Here is a 16,410-nt window from a genome sequence, read left to right as displayed (position 1 = left end):
ATAATAATAATAATAATATGATTATTGTTATTATTATTATTATTATTATTATTATTATTATTATTATTATTATTATTATTATAAAAGTATTATTATTTTATTGTTGTGTGGTAAGTGTTTGAGACGACTTTCCCTAGTACCATCCTGGCTTTGATTCCTAACCCTGACAAAATTTTCATGAAGGTATTCTGGATTGACGATATCTGCGACATTAAGTTTTTCCAGTTGTTGTAGTTATCCTGTCGTACATGGTCTACTTACCTGGAGGTAGGTAGACCATGTATGGGAGTGGCTTTTTTGGGTTACTCTAAGTTAAATCCACGTACTTTTTACGTGTCCGTAACATCTGTGTCCTGTCAAAATCGTCTCTTGGACTCAGATACAGGATGAATCTCATCGTCTTATTCTGGGTAGCCTTTTCTCTTCTTCTTTCCTAAGTCGCTACCCACAAAATTCGCAGGTATAGGTTACATTGTCCGTACGTCTCACCTCAGCTAGGGTTCAAACTCGGTTTGAAACCTAGCTGAGGTTGTGAGCCACTGAGCTGGGAGTCACCGAGGTGGTCTCGCTGGCATGTGGATGACGCTTCAGGCAAGACGAGTTTGTTTTGGAGCTTAGTGCTGCTAGTCACCACTAGAGGCGCTCCAGTTATTTACATTTACTCGACCTTCATTGAGCTGCCAAGGCGAATTCTCCATTGAAACTGCTTCACATCCCATGCATAGCTGACAGGAGTAAGTGAAGTGCCATTGACTGGGTACGAAAAATAAATCACATTGTTTGGCTTTATTGTTTTATCCTAAGTTCAATATACATAACATACTTTTTATGTGTCCACAGCATATATGTTCTTTGAAGATCGTTGCAAAGAAAAATTATTTATGTTAAGAACTTAAACCTAAACAAAAACATATATGACTTGTTTCTTTTTAAAAGAGGCTGATGCCTTATTAACCAAATATTATACCAATCATAAAAGATTTGCCAACACTGATGGGGATGGGTTAGTGTAGTATGTTATGTTTTTTAAGCATTACACTTGTCAGTGGTAGCTTAATATCACTGACAATTGAATAGCGAGCATACGGAGTGGGTACGGGGCGAGGGTGGCCAACTGGCGGGGAGAGGCGGGGCCACTTGCTGACAAACTGGGGGTTAGCCCCTCCCCTTGTGGGGTGTCGCGGCCGGGGCTGGCGGAGGTTGTGGCCTGCTAGTGTGTGTTGTGATCGTGGCCTAGCATCACCTCCACCTCCTCCTCGTCACTCCGGAACCACCAGCAACTCGAGCAACGGAGGCAGTGTAAGGTAGGCTCACCCCACCCTCCTTGTACCAAACATCGTGCGAGTGACCAACTTTCGTGCGGTGGACTGATATGTACTTACCTGTCGTGACGATACATTTAGAAATGGGTCAGTTTAAGAAGATTGTGTGTTTAGATATGTAGCAAAGATTTACCTACACATAATGGGCAGAGCTAGCGTGAGCGTAGGGAAAATTTTATTTAGATTTTGTACCGAAACTATATTGTGCACCCCCCTCACCCGTCCCGTAGACGGAAGGGCAAAAACTTATTTATACACAGGAGGCCTAGGAAGAAAGTTCTAAAAGGCCCAATAAGCGTACGTATGGGTATATATTATTTACAGTTAATGTTCATGTCTTTTTTTTTACCGTGAGACAACAACAGTCGCCAGAAATTTCCACCATGTGCCCCGAGGGAGGCCAAGGCCTGGGCACCCAGCTCTCTCTCCCTGTCACACTTACCCAGCAGGCAGGCAGGTACGTGGGTGCCCGTGACGGCAGGATGTGGCAGGTAGCTGGCTAAGTGGAGGCTGTGCGCTTGTTACTGTAGAAGCTGCGAGTTGTGTGAACCGCATGGACCTGTTATGATCCAGTTTGGTGTGTACGGCATGGGCCTGTGATGATCCTGCCTGGTGTGAACCGCATGAACCAGCTATGATCCTGTTTGGTGTGTACAGCATGGGCCTGTATTGGTCCTGCCAAATATGGACCTCGTGGACCTGTTATGGTCCTGCCTGGTGTGGGTTGCATGGTTTAGTTGTGCCGCCTGAGCGGCTAGTTTGTTGTCCACCCCGTGCTCATCCTGTGAGCGGTAGCTCAAGCAAAAACAGGATTACAGAGGTCACATTAGCTCTTTATCGGACCCTACCAGGCATAGTTACATCACGGAAAATAATATATTAGTCAATTCATTTATTACAGTTTCAACATATAGCCAATTAACAATATAATATGGAGCTATATTCTCAAAAATGATCTAAGTGTCTTATTACCATTAAAACAATCATTATTGGGTTGTAATCTCTTCAAAAACAGTTCAGTTATATAGTCGACGTAAAATGTGGATACCGTATACATTTTTTTTTTTACACAAATTCTACAGGCTTACTCTACCTCGGCTCATTTCAAAGCCTAGCCCTAAGGGATACTGCCACTCTCTGGGATGCCCCCCACAACAGTCGACTTACACCCAGGTACCTACTTAATGCAAGGTTAACAGGAGCAGCAAGTGTAATGAAACTGTGTGTCCCATTGCTCGGTTGGTAGCGCACTCAGCTCACATACTGAGTGTCTGTGATTCAATCCCCGGCATAGGTAGAAGCGCTGAGCATGTTTCCTTAAACCTGCTGTCCCTGTTCACCTGGCAGTAAGTAGGTACCCGAGTGTTAATCAACTGTTGTCGGTGGCATCCTGGTGGGTGGTAGTATAACTCAGATATTACTGGGCTTTCAAATGAGCTGAGGTAGGGTAACAACTCTTACCGTGTAAAAAAAAAAATGTAGCGTTTCCTGTAGGGTCTACATGATGTCTCTGAAAGGTTGGATGTTTGGGCACTAAGATTCAGTACTGAGCTCCATTGTATGTCTCTGTCCATACACTTTGCATTTGATGTCACTGGCATCTTATTACAAACCATGCTACCAGAGATACTTGTATCCTAGCCTTAATCTAGCAATAACAGCATTACTGTCTGGTGTAGACCGCGTGGGCTGTGATCGGTTCTATCTTGTGTGGCATTAAGCCAAGGTGTAACACCTGTTACTGTTACTCACACCTGTGCTTTCGCTGACACATGCCGAGTCTGCAACGGATGCACAACACCTCAGTGATGGTGACACTGACTTTCTCCACACCACCTCAATGTTGATCACATACTGTATGTGTTGTTCACCACACACATTGCAACATTCAGCCCTCCTTGTATTATTCCTTTACCTGGTTGGAGAGTTTTCCTACTTTGATGGTCATCCTGATGAGGGATTTTCCCGTATGACGTCATCAGTCATGACAATGCTTGCGGTCGAAAGAAGCAAAATTCGATTCCCAGGCTAGTCTACCTTGAAACAGGTCTGCAAATGGTTTCTTTTAGGTATATGAAACTAAGATTATGGAATAGATAGCCCCCAATTACTAAAACACGTAGTTTCCTGTCTGTTATACAAGATCCTAAAGTTAATAACTACACAGGACAGTCACTAGTGATAGCCTGCCGAACTGTTTTAAAGGTATATACAGAGGAGCTAAGCAGGCCGTTTGTATCATTACAAACGGATATTCAACCAGATACCTGGAGTCTCTTAGGCCCCCAGGGTCCGGTCCGAGACCAGGCCTAGTTGCTTGTTTGATTGATCAAGCTGTTAGTGCCTGCCACCCGCAGTCCAACGTATGCACCACAACCTAGCTGATCAGGAACTGCTTTGAGGAATCTTTTGAGTTTCCTCTTGACAGATTTTTATGTACTGATCGCTTCCCAGCTTTTCATTTGGGGTATCCTGCATCGTTTGTCTAGACTTGTGTTCATAAGTAGTAATTTCTGTGTACAGGTTTGGGACCAGTCCAGGTGTAGATTGTGATGTATTTCCTCTCGTACGTTCTAAGGAGTAAAGTTTTAGGGACTTCAAGCGTTCCCAGTAATTTAAGTGCTTGACTGTGTTTACACGAGCTGTAAAGGTTCTCTGTACATTTTCTAGCTCAGCAATTTCGCCTGTCTTGAAGGGGATCGTTAGTACACAGAAATACTCCAGCCTCGAGAGAACGAGTGACATGGAGTGTCATCACTGGCTTTACATCCCTTGTTTTGAAGGTTCTAGTTATTCAGTCTATCATTTTTCTTGCAGTTGCAATAAGATACTAGGAAACTGGCAAATACAGTGCCTGTTTGCAAAATGGGAGGTTGGTCCATAACATGTAATTACTGATCAATCAGCCTAATCTCAGTTGAGAGAAAAATTAATGCAATTAATACGTATCATAAGATCGGTGTAGCTTTTGACGTGCCGCTGAGTGTGTAACATATTTTAAAAATTTCCCTACTGCTTAGGTCTTTCTACCTTCATTTTTTTTAATTTGCCGAGGTATCTTTAGGGACCTCAGAACTTTTAAGAGTCATGTGGCATTAAAATTTTATTGGGTATTTTATCTGATACTGGTTATTTTAACTTGGTATGAGAGTGTTTATTTGTGTGGAAAGTTCATGTTCGTTACTTTTACTGTTTGCTGATTTTATCCTTGTTTTTATTGTCATTTTTGTTTTATGACCGAGAGTTGAGTGACCTACGCGGTGAAGATTCTCTGTAAATGTCACAATTACTACTGCAATCAATGCAAATGCAGTTCAGTCACCTTGATAGACAGTTTGATCACTGAAACGCAACAGGATTCTTCTATGGCGCATTACTGCCTGATGAAATTACTTTTTCCTCCAAAGTATTAGACACCGTGAACTGTGATAAAGTACAAGAAATTCGTTACCATGATTTTAGTAAGGACTTTCATATTTCTACGCAGGAGGCTGGTAAGGAAGGTAGTGGTATGTGGTACTGGAAGAGAAAGTTTCTCTCCTGGCTGGCGGCGTGGCTGACAGTATGGTTAACATGACGTAAAATGGTGTACTACAGGAGTCGGTACTGGGCCTCTTGCTGTTCACAGTCTACTTAAATGACAGAGATGGAGTAAAGAGAACATAGGCGATATATCTCCTGCCATGAACGAATTTAAGGGAGTACTGGTCACCATGCTGTAAGATGTTTAGAATTAATCCATATTCTTTTAAGAGATACAGTGCTTTTGAAATTCTTTCACTGTTATAATTCCCCTTACCATTCCGCATCCTTTCAATGGCTGTCCCTTGATGCAAGTGAAGGACTCATCAGCCAGGAAACTGAAGCCACACTCCCCTTCCTCTGACCACACCAGATCACCTCTTATTCGACAGGCATTTTATTGCGGCGGAAGAAGTATGGCGATACCGAAAAGTTGTTGGCGATAGAGACGTAGTAATAATGGTGGAATTACCGACGAAATATTAGGTAAACGGACATAGATGCAACTAATGTGGTATTTTATTGTGGCAACGTTTCGCTCTCCAGGAACTTTGTCAAGCCATTCAATTTGACATGAGGCCTGGTCGTGGACCGGGCCGCGGGGGCGTTGATCCCCGGAATAACCTCCAGGTAACCTCCAGGTATGTCATAACGTCTTATTACACGTGTCACTACATCACTTTGGGTAAAAGAACATGTGTGCAATTAATATGACATTTTATTGTAGCAACGTTTCGCCCTGCTGAAGCTATATCAAGCCGTTACAAAGCTCCTGGAGAGCGAAACGTTGCTACAATATCACATTAGTTGCACACGTGTCCTTTTACCTAACACTGTCAGTAATTCTACCTTCATTACTCATTATACCACATGTCATAACATTACCTGTGCCATTAACATGTCACAAGATAAGATTTTGTTTGGATTTTTAACCCCGGAGGGTTAGCCACCCAGCATAACCCAAGAAAGTCAGTGCGCCATCGAGGACTGTCTGATTTATTTCCATTGTGGTCCTTAATCTTGTCCCCCAGGATGCGACCTACGCCAGTCGACTAACACCCAGGTACCTATTTGCCGCTAGGTGAACAGGACAACAGGTGTAAGGAAACGCGTCAAAATGTTTCTACCCTCCGGGAATCGAACCCGAACCCTCCGTGTGTGAAGCGAGAGCTTTGCCAGCCAGGCCACGGGGTCACCCGTGTATTGAGTGTCATAATATCATGTACTTATACGTGTGTATGCTTAAAATATGAAAAGTGAAATTAGATTTTCCATTAAGATTATGGTAATGCTTTTTAACAATCTAGATAAATGTTGAACTCTCTTGTGCATATCTAAGGTAACTTTTGTGAATAGTAACAGTTGAGCTGTGTTGTGCTTATCTGATAACACAACTCTTGTATTCTGTTACTCCAATTATAAAAATTCTAAATGTTTGTCCTAGGTGTGAATGGTTACATTCTTCGCAAGGAATGTCTTATACACTGTGTACATCAAGCGTGGCAAGTTTTCTAAACAACTGATTGCATCATTGTTTATGGTTTTGAAGTAAAGAGGAATTGCATTTTTATCACGTGCTTGCATATGCTTTTGTAACTACGAATCTACAATTTAGTATCAGTTTCTGCTGTGCTGTTGTCAGGTTGCCCTGAAGGTTTACTTTTCAGTATTTGATTTTTTTCCTCCGAATATTTAACTTTTTATTTCGTTCATAATTTGAGAATGCCTCATCGTATCAGATTCACATTTTCAATGTTGGTTTATTGTAATGGGGAGGCCTGGGGGGGGGAAGGTTTATGCACGTATTACCATGTTAGGTAAATGGACACAGATGCAACAAATTGTCTGATAACTTGAAATTGGGCAGTGAAATAAGTTGAGGTAAAAATATCTTCCGTTTGGATTCATTGTCAATACCGGAGTCTCCTATTTCAGCGAAGGCAGAGAGTGTAACTGAAGCTTGTGGATGCAAATTTACCAATTTTGTGTGTCAGATTGTGAAAGTTATTCCCCCTATATCACTTTAAATATATCTGAATATACCTCTTTTGAATGGCTTCAGTCTTAAGTGATAATGTAACATATGCATAGAAAAATATCGTAGAAGGTTTAGACTTTTGTAGATGCAAATACGGTGGTTTGCTAAGATAAGTAACTCTGAATCTTTTTATTTTGAACAATAATATGAGAACGCTTCTTCTATCTTTATGATAAATAGTGAATAATACGAGATTCCCTCTGCGTACATCTTGCAAGGGTAACCTGCCACCAGGGTAACCTGCCAGGGTAACCTACCAGGGTAACCTGCCAGGGTAACCTGCCAGGGTAACCTACCAGAGTAACATGCCAGGGCTGACCTACCATCAGGTACTGCTGGTCTCGTGTGCTATAAGGATCAAGCTATATAATTAAGGGATTCGTGTATAAATATGTATTCCCATGAAGCGCTACAAACCCGTTTGGATCAATCGGTAAAAGAAGTACTAGAGGCTCGATCCTTCGTTCTCTGCTAACGAGGCATTACGCATTACTCTCGTAGTCGGGAAGAGCTGCTCAAGCCCTGCTGGAAACCTTTGAAAATGTCATTGCTACTGAACCCATACTAGAAAGTTTAACAATATCTTCATTACACTAAAAACCTTAAGGTTATATCTATGACCATAATTTTTATAGGGGTGGACTGGTAAGCCAGTGGAAGGCCTCGGTCAGATGACCAAACGCTCCAACGGCGGGTCATCTAAGACTAGCGTCATGAAACACTTGACCTGTTTCCTGACAAACCTTACCTAACCTTCACCGCACTACTAAAGTCTCCTATATATTTTATTACCTAATACACACAGTCCATAATGTGTTATAGGATATGACAGTGGAGCACAATTGTTACTTTTGTTCCCACCTTGTATCTCCTACATTGAACAGTGAAAGAAATTTATAATGACTAGCAACCCCGAGACCATGTAAATATGAGGCTTTAGAGAGAACGAAGAGAGAGATTAAATGTAAATGGGAATTGATAGAAAATTTACACATAACATCAACAATAACCCCAAAAAATTATTTAAATATATCAGGATAAATAAAATAAATTAAGCAGTGACTAGGACCTTGCAACATGCGGCAACAATAGGCTTTAGATACAGCAAGGAAATAGCTTAGTGACTTACAAGTGAATACGACATGAACATGATTGACAGTATTTTTGTATGACGTGGATAATAGATAAATGGACACAGGGAGATCACAAAATTTCTAAAAAAATAACTATTTAATAATCGTAAATAAACATATGTTCAACCTGGGGCAAAACTGTTAACTTCACATATGTAATTCACCTCGATTTCCAGAATGCCTTCAGCAAGGCATATCTTGTGGATATAGAATATAGACGCATGCTATACAAAACCTTTAAAATTACTAACTGACCAATAAGAAAAGAGTGATAATGAAAAGAAATGGTTTCAAACATCGTGCCTCCGATAATGAACAAAGACGCACATAGTAGAAAAAGTTTGCACTGGAACAAAGTATCGCCGGTGTAGCAAAGTTCTACACAGAGCGAAACATTGATTTAATAAAAGCTCCCATTGTGTACTACTCGTATAAAGTTCCTGTTACCAAGCATCAGAACGGACTGACACCAACTACACGTGTTCCTCAGCGATCGATCCTCGGCCAAGTCTTTTCCAGTGTACATTATATATATAATGGTCAACACTCATTTTCTGGCCAATGATATTACACCGATTTTAGGATAAGTTTGTTGTGCTTATTTCGAATATATTATCGGTTTTACTTGATTAGCTCTAGTTTTTGATAAATTTGGTATCCCACTGAATAACATAGATGTGAAAAATATACGTATTGATCAGGCAGGGCTAACTTACAAATCGTACTGAAATTGTTTTTTAGATCATGCAAAAGTTAAACCATGTAATACACAATAGCACTTCATTTTGTATAATAACAGATTAACGTAGTAAGTGTTGCTGCTGGAGGCCCGCTGCCCCACATATCCATCACAGCCTGGTTCATCCGGCACCTGGTGAAGATACTTGTCCAGTTTCCTCTTGAAGGCTTCTACACTGGTTACAGCCGTGTTTCTGATATCTTCTGGTAAGATGCTGAATAGTCTGGGACCCTGAATGTTGATGGCGTTCCCTTGTTATCCCCACCGAATCCCTGCTCCTTACTGGATTTATTTTGCACTTTCTCCCATATCTCTCACTCCAGTATGTTGTTATGGCAGTGTGCAGATTTGGGACCAGGCCCTCAAGTACTTTCCAGGTATATATTATCATGTATCTCTCTCTCCTCCGCTCCATTGAGTACATGTTCAAGACTTGAAGGTGTTGCCAGTAATTTAGGTGCTTTACTGGCTCAATGTGAGCCGTAAACGATCTCTGTATTTGTTCCAGCTCCGATATTTCTCCTGCTTTGAACGGGACCGTTAGCACTAAGCATTATTCTAAATGAGGGAGCACTAGCGATTTGAAAACTGTCACCATTGGCATTATTTCCCTTGTTCCTTTCGTTCTATTTGGTGACCCTCTTGAGTTTTGTATATAGTGTTCCTTTCGAGTTCTTCATTCTTTTCATACCTAAGCAGCTGTAACTTGTCACTACTGAACGTCATGTTGTTCTCCACTGCCCACTGGAAAACCCTGCTTATGTCTTCCTGTAATTTTTTCAGTGTCCTCTGCCGTAGTGACTTTCATACTTATTTTAGTGTCATCTGGAAATGATACAAAAGTGTAACATGTGTTTTTATCTATGTCTGCTATGAGGATGAGAAACAACAGAGGTGCCAGGACAGTGCCTTGGGGCACTGAGATTTTGACCTCACTGATGATGGATTTTGTCCTGTTCAGTACTACTTTTTTGTGTTCTGTGTGTTAAGAATACGAAACTCCATCTGCCTACCTTCCCCGTAATGTCCATGGTCTTCATTTTGTGCGCTATCACTCCATGATCGCATTTGTTAAACGCCTTCGCAAAATCTGTGTAAATCACATCTGCGTTTTGGTCGTCTTACAATGCCTCCGTAATTTTGTCATAATGGTTCAGCAGCTGTGACAGGCATGATCGTCCTGCTCTAAAACCATGCTGGTTCAGGTTATGTTGGTTGTGCTGGTCTATGAAATTTGTAATCTGCAGTTTCATCACTCTAAGATTTTTATGATGTTAGAAGTTAGGGCTACTGGTCTGTAATTTTTAGCTAGTGCTCTACTACCTCCCTTATGCAAAGGAGCTGTCTGCATTCTTCAAGGCCTCCAGTATTTCACCTAGATCTAAATTCTTTCTCCAAAGAATACTGAGGGGTAGTGCTAGTGGTATTTTGCACTTCTTTATAAATAGGGCATTCCATGAATCTGTCCAGGTTCTGAGTGAGTGGGCATATTATCCACTTTTCAAAATCTATGGGATTTTTTTTTTTTATATTTTATTTAAAAAACACAATACACATTATACATGTATGCTATACATACGTCACATAACCAAAGACATGTTAACCATTAAATACTAAAAAACAACAAAACAAATCCACGTTCCCTATCCCAGCACTAAACTTATACATAAGAAACACACATTCAACTTTAAATGTTTGATACCCCCCAAAAAAAATGCCAAACATACATGTAACTACACTAAGGACAAACCACACCTGAACATACAGGTGGGTTTATTATATCCATAAAATACAACCAGTATCTTATAACACAAAAGGCTATATAATCCAAAGAATGTCACACTTATTTACATTGTACATGGAAGTTTATATACAAAGACATTCTCATATAATCCAGTTCATTGCCCACTCATTTACTTACAACAAATACAAGGATGTATAAGAGTTTAATAATAGAAGAACTATACTGGATATTAACAAAATCCTCTATCACACAATCCCATTACTTAAAATAACACTATAGCTGAAGCCATATTACCACCAGTTACACATCCAACAACATGTCCTACAAAACCCCTCCTCTTACAATAATTAATAATGCCAGTGCAGACAAAAATATTTACATGCACCGTTTTTTTTTTTTTTTTTTTTTTTTTTTTTTTTTACACAGGGTTTGACAAGGTTAAGGATCCCTAGCTTTATTGACAGCTATTTACAGGTTAAGGATTCCTAACTTTATTGGCAAGCTAAGAGCTGTTACCTACATCAGCTCATTTGAAAGCATTTATGTTATGAGACATACAAGTAGGGAACAGGATGAAGTTGGAGCCATCTGTGGGCCAGCATTTTCATTTGATCAACTGACGTTATCTCGTTGACATCATTATGCTGTACGAATGTGTTCCATACTCGAGTCATCCTGGGTATGTATGATCTCAGATGGAGTGATGTTCTGGAGAAGGGTACAGCCAGAGTGAAGTTGCTGCTTTCTGCCCGTCTTGTGGCATAAAAGCTTGTTTCACGCTGTCCTCGAAGTGGATCCAAGTGTGGTATTTTGACAATATTGGCCTTGTACATAACAGTAAGGCCACCCACATCCCTCCTATGTTGAAGGCTCTGCTGAAATGACAGATCTATCCAGGATGGGTCCAGGCGAGAGATGAGACGTCTTGCTCTGTTCTCTACTCTGTCAAGCAGTCGCAGATGAGAGGGGGGGCAGGCAAACCAAGAAAGTGGAGCATACTCAAGGTGTGAGCGTACTTGTGCCTCGTACAGGATCTTGCAACCCCTACTGTCAAGCAGATGCGAGATACGGCGAAGTGCTGTAAGCTTCCTGGCTGCCTTGTTTGCAAGATTTACAACATGGTTCTTCATGGTTAGTTTGGAGTCAAATTTCACCCCAAGGATATCAACTTCTTCTCCAGGTGCCAACATCGTCCCATTCATCCTTACTACTGCGCCAGCATTACCATCATGGTGCCTAGAGACGAACATCATTTGCGTTTTTTCAGGTGCAAATGTTACTTGCCATCTATTTCCCCAAGCTGATATAGCTCTCAGCTGGTGATTGATGTAGCTTAGAGCAGCTGGCATTTCTTCTCTTGGATAAGTGAATGTCAGTGTACAGTCGTCTGCATATGCATGTGATTCTGGGATGAGATGAAGAAGGTCGTTGAAGTAGACATTCCATAACAGTGGACCCAGCACACTTCCTTGTGGAACGCTTGCCCCAATAGGATGCCTTGCTGATTCCGTTCCATTGAGGACTACACTTAGAGATCTACCATGAAGGTAATCACTGAGGAGACATAGCGTAGAGCCTGCAATTCCCAGTGCTTGAAGTTTTGCTAAGAGGCCCTGGTGCCACACCCGGTCGAAAGCGCCAGCAATGTCCAGTGCTACCACACAGCTGACTTTGGATTCATCCAGTGACTGGTGCCACTTAGTGGAGAGGTTTAACAACAGATCAGCAGCAGAGTAACCTTTCCTGAAGCCATATTGACGATCACAAAGTAGTGAGTGGTAGTCAAAAAAATCTGTCATTTGTCTTGAGATTATTGTCTCAAGGATCTTACCAGTGATTGACAGGAGTGACACTGGTCTGTAGTTGCTGATTTCTGCTCTGCTCTTCTTTTTGTGAACAGGGACTACATTTGCCTCTTTCCATGGAGAGGGCCATTTACACTGTACTAGGCAGTGCTGAAAGATGCGAGTTAGAGGTGCTGCTAGCTGGTCTGCACATCTTCTCAACAATCTTGGGCTCAACTTGTCTGGGCCCACAGCCTTTTCTTGGTCAAGTGATTTAAGAAGGAAATGCACCTCCTCCTGCCTTATTGTCACCACTGACAGTTTTGACACAGTTCTTGCAGCTAGCCAAGGAGGGTCCCTTGCTGGATCAGGAACTTGCATTTTGGTAGCAAAGTGTTCAGCAAAGAGGTCCGCCTTCTCTTGACTACTAGTAGAGGTGGTCCCATCCTGTCGATTTAGAGGTGGAATAAGTTCATAAGAAATACCTTAAGTATCCTAACAATTAGGGTTATACCCTTACCTCATTAAACCTTAATGAGTATTTACCAGAAGTTGGTGATGCATGAACAAAACAAAACACAAAAATATATAAATACATAGGAAAACAAATATGGACATTACATTGCTATACACACACCTGTATAAGCGGAAGAATATACACCCACAATATTTAATATCAATAATAATAAAGCATCAACCATGAACTTCAAACTGTCATTACATTGTATAACATGGAGGTTACACGTAAAATATAAGAGAATACATTACATGCTGCCTCAGCTTAAAAACTAGCTTATGTAAATATTTAATATAATCCAAGACTAGAATTATCATATTAAAACACTCCTCTACAACTAACTAAATCCTAGCTTAAGATCAAACTTGCCAATGACTGGACTTAAGATCCTAATCTCCCTATCTGAAACACAAATTAAACATCCTTGACATTGTAAATTCACTACATGAATGTGTGAAAAGTATTACAATCCTTCTTCTATATAGGAGTACAGCTTTAAAGGAAAGTACTTTTTTATTATTAAAATCAAAAGAAACGCTAAGCCACAAGGGCTATAAGGAAAGTACTTGCAGCTACGTGTTTAAAACTACAAATATACAAGCATCATCCGATACTAACGTACTCTTGACTTACAGTGTTTCCTTGTTTTATTTTAATTTTTTAACACATCTCATATCAATAAAGAGGCAGTACTGGCAGTACCATTTTTGTACATGTTCAGTACTGCATGACATAAAACACCATAACAGCTGCGTAAGCCACCTATCCTTGACAGTGAGTGCAATAATATACCCAAACCAAGATATGTAAATGTTTGACGTTCCAGGTGTTACTGAATGAAACCATGGTACTGAACGCAAATATAAAATAACTCTCCAGGAACATAACCAGTTCACGAATGTACGCTCTCACTAGCTCACTCTCTCATCACCTAATCTATGGGATTTGTACTAATGTCAGTTAGTTGGTCTGCGCGGCCTTCTGCTGGAGTGAAAAATGTGTCTGCATTTTCTACCTTGCTGTCATTTAATGGGTTGCTGAACACCGATTCATACTGTTCTTTTAGGATTTCACTCATTTCCTGTTCATCGTCAGTATACGAATCTTCTCTCAATAATGGTCTAATTGTACAGGTAGTTCTTAGCTTGGATTTTGCATAGGAATAGAAATATTTTGGGTTTCTTGCAATATCCTGTAAGGCCCTTTGGTCCCTTTGTACCATACAGAAACTTCAACACTACTGGAGACTTGTTCAGTTCTCTCCTCACAACACTACTGGAGACTTGTTCAGTTCTCTCCTCACAACACTGCTGGAGACTTGTTCAGTTCTCTCCTCACAACACTGCTGGAGACTTGTTCAGTTCTCTCCTCACAACACTGCTGGAGACTTGTTCAGTTCTCTCCTCACAACACTACTGGAGACTTGTTCAGTTCTCTCCTCACAACACTACTGGAGACTTGTTCAGTTCTCTCCTCACAACACTACTGGAGACTTGTTCAGTTCTCTCCTCACAACACTACTGGAGACTTGTTCAGTTCTCTCCTCACAACACTACTGAAGACTTGTTCAGTTCTCTCCTCACAACACTACTGGAGACTTGTTCAGTTCTCTCCTCACAACACTACTGGAGACTTGTTCAGTTCTCTCCTCACAACACTACTGGAGACTTGTTCAGTTCTCTCCTCACAACACTACTGGAGACTTGTTCAGTTCTCGCCTCACAACACTACTGGAGACTTGTTCAGTTCTCGCCTCACAACACTACTGGAGACTTGTTCAGTTCTCGCCTCACAACACTACTGGAGACTTGTTCAGTTCTCGCCTCACAACACTGCTGGAGACTTGTTCAGTTCTCTCCTCACAACACTACTGGAGACTTGTTCAGTTTTCGCTTCACAACACTACTGGAGACTTGTTCAGTTCTCGCCTCACAACACTACTGGAGACTTGTTCAGTTCTCGTCTCACAACACTACTGGAGACTTGTTCAGTTCTCGTCTCGCAACACTACTGGAGACTCGTTCAACTCTTACCTCACAACACTATTGGAGACTTGTTCGGTTCTCGCTTCATAACACTACTGGAGACTTGTTCAGTTCTCGCCTCACAACACTACTGGAGACTTGTTCAGTTCTCGCCTCACAACACTGCTGGAGACTTGTTCAGTTCTCTCCTCACAACACTACTGGAGACTTGTTCAGTTCTCGCCTCACAACACTACTGGAGACTTGTTCAGTTCTCGCTTCACAACACTACTGGAGACTTGTTCAGTTCTCGCCTCACAACACTACTGGAGACTTGTTCAGTTCTCGTCTCACAACACTACTGGAGACTTGTTCAGTTCTCTCCTCACAACACTACTGGAGACTCGTTCAATTCTTACCTCACAACACTACTGGAGACTTGTTCAGTTCTCGCCTCACAACACTACTGGAGACTTGTTCAGTTCTCGTCTCGCAACACTACTGGAGACTCGTTCAACTCTTACCTCACAACACTATTGGAGACTTGTTCGGTTCTCGCTTCATAACACTACTGGAGACTTGTTCAGTTCTCGCCTCACAACACTACTGGAGACTTGTTCAGTTCTCGCCTCACAACACTGCTGGAGACTTGTTCAGTTCTCTCCTCACAACACTACTGGAGACTTGTTCAGTTCTCGCCTCACAACACTACTGGAGACTTGTTCAGTTCTCGCTTCACAACACTACTGGAGACTTGTTCAGTTCTCGCCTCACAACACTACTGGAGACTTGTTCAGTTCTCGTCTCACAACACTACTGGAGACTTGTTCAGTTCTCTCCTCACAACACTACTGGAGACTCGTTCAATTCTTACCTCACAACACTACTGGAGACATGTTAAGTTCTCTGCTCACAACGCTACTGGAGACTTGTTAAGTTCTCTGCTCACAACACTACTGGAGACTTGTTAAATTCTCTGCTCACAACACTACTGGAGACTTGTTCAGTTCTCGCCTCACAACACTACTGGAGACTTGTTCAGTTCTCGCCTCACAACACTACTGGAGACTTGTTCAGTTCTCGCCTCACAACACTACTGGAGACTTGTTCAGTTCTCGCCTCACAACACTACTGGAGACTTGTTCAGTTCTCGCCTCACAACACTACTGGAGACTTGTTCAGTTCTCGCCTCACAACACTGCTGGAGACTTGTTCAGTTCTCTCCTCACAACACTACTGGAGACTTGTTCAGTTTTCGCTTCACAACACTACTGGAGACTTGTTCAGTTCTCGCCTCACAACACTACTGGAGACTTGTTCAGTTCTCGTCTCACAACACTACTGGAGACTTGTTCAGTTCTCGTCTCGCAACACTACTGGAGACTCGTTCAACTCTTACCTCACAACACTATTGGAGACTTGTTCGGTTCTCGCTTCATAACACTACTGGAGACTTGTTCAGTTCTCGCCTCACAACACTACTGGAGACTTGTTCAGTTCTCGCCTCACAACACTGCTGGAGACTTGTTCAGTTCTCTCCTCACAACACTACTGGAGACTTGTTCAGTTTTCGCTTCACAACACTACTGGAGACTTGTTCAGTTCTCGCCTCACAACACTACTGGAGACTTGTTCAGTTCTCGTCTC

The 16,410-nt window shown here is 41.6% G+C and overlaps 1 protein-coding gene across 2 annotated transcripts in view; it reads left to right on the top strand.

Moving 5' to 3' along the window:
* The first annotated feature begins 1,155 nt into the window (after positions 1 to 1,155).
* Eaat1 (Excitatory amino acid transporter 1) overlaps positions 1,156 to 16,410 on the top strand; it is a 349,192-nt gene continuing 333,937 nt past the window's right edge. For both annotated transcript variants that reach the window (XM_070091619.1, XM_070091618.1), the window contains exon 1: positions 1,156 to 1,304. The gene's annotated coding sequence lies outside the window, so the exon portion shown is untranslated. The remainder of the gene's footprint in view (positions 1,305 to 16,410) is intronic.

This window comes from Cherax quadricarinatus, chromosome 36, assembly GCF_038502225.1.
Source record: "Cherax quadricarinatus isolate ZL_2023a chromosome 36, ASM3850222v1, whole genome shotgun sequence".
Lineage (NCBI taxonomy): Eukaryota > Metazoa > Arthropoda > Malacostraca > Decapoda > Parastacidae > Cherax > Cherax quadricarinatus.
This window is presented reverse-complemented; position numbering and strand designations above follow the sequence as displayed.